The sequence below is a fragment of the Frankliniella occidentalis genome, unplaced genomic scaffold (assembly GCF_000697945.3).
Source record: "Frankliniella occidentalis isolate FOCC.00 unplaced genomic scaffold, Focc_3.1 Scaffold7, whole genome shotgun sequence".
Lineage (NCBI taxonomy): Eukaryota > Metazoa > Arthropoda > Insecta > Thysanoptera > Thripidae > Frankliniella > Frankliniella occidentalis.
Window position 1 is genome coordinate 3,622,314 of NW_026267137.1, and position 1,468 is coordinate 3,623,781.

Genomic DNA, 1,468 nt, shown 5'->3' on the forward strand with positions numbered 1-1,468 from the left:
CCCCCCCTTTTTTGCGCCCCGCAGGGGCGCCAGACTCGCCCCGAAAGGGCGCCAATTTCGCCCCGAAGCGGCGCCAAATTTGGCGTAATGGGGCTCTTAACTCGCCTTTTTGGTAGCCTTTTGTCATAGTTGAAGCACATTTTGGCGCCCTTTGGTAAATTTCGGCGCCCTTAAAGCCTGAAAAAAAATTTGCGCTCGCTTCCCTCGCGATCATAATGTGCACTAGCTATCATATCACCTTCATTAACCCGACTTGTCACTCTAACAGTCAATTTTGCGAATCTATGACCCGAATTTTGGCGCAAGCCCACTACTTTGTGAAGGAGAATAAAGAACATTTAGATACTCGACGCTTGTCGCAAAACAAAATTTAGGTTTCCCTAAGGGCCGATATTTTTTTGGTGGTAATTTTTCGCACCCAGAAAAAAGATTTGTTATGACAACCATTTTATGGTCAGCTCAGGGACCACCATAGAATATGGTTGAGACGACAATCAGCAAGTAGGCAGAACAATCATTTTGCTTAAGGGGGCAGTAGCGTGAGAAACACCCTATTTTGACCTATGTTTGGACCTTCCCTGTCAGTCCCCTATGAGTTTTCCGAGGTTGGGGTTGAAAGCACTAAAAAGTACATACTTCAAGGAGAACTTAAAAAAAAATAAAAGAAATTTCATCCACATTAAGAGGGTGTAAGGGTAAAGAGCAATATTGTCTGCAATTTACCTGAAAATTACAGTCAATCACTGCGCGCACACTTTCTCAGTCAGGGTTGCATATTTTTTGATGCCCTTTGGACCACAGTCTCTACTCATATGGAGTGTTAAATTGAACTAGGATTACCAATAAATTCCAACTGGAAGTATTTTAAAACTTTGACTGATTTCTATAGAAAAAAAAGTGAAACTTTTAGTTAAATTTGATTTTTTTTGACAGTGTTCCAGACCTCAGATTGAAATGATTCTAGTTCAATTTAAGGACCGTACAGTAGGTTAAGTCCAAAAAAAAATTGGAGAGCATAAGTCAAACCGTTCTCCTGAAATCATGCGCGCAAGGTCCAAAAACAACGATTTGAGAAAAACAGCTTTAAAGTTTAATGTTTGAATATTGATGTGTGTTACATTATTGGCCACCTGGGCTGCAGAATCCGAACGGGTTCGGATTTCGAAAAATCCTTTAGAGGGGATGTCAAGGATAGTCCAAAGATGACTTTAAGCCAAAAAAATAATTTTTGATTTTTTTTCCATTTTCTGACGCTACTGCCCCCTTAACGCTACCATTTGAATTGTGTTGCCTACTTGCTGATTGTCGTCTCAACCATATTTTATGGTGGTCCTTGAGATGACCATATAATGGTTGTCATAACAAATCTTTTTTCTGGGTGCGCGCACTTTGATATGAAAAAGGTATTGATTTATAAACATTTTGTTAGCCCCCCCCCCCCTTTCCTTTTTTCTATCTTTTTTTTTTG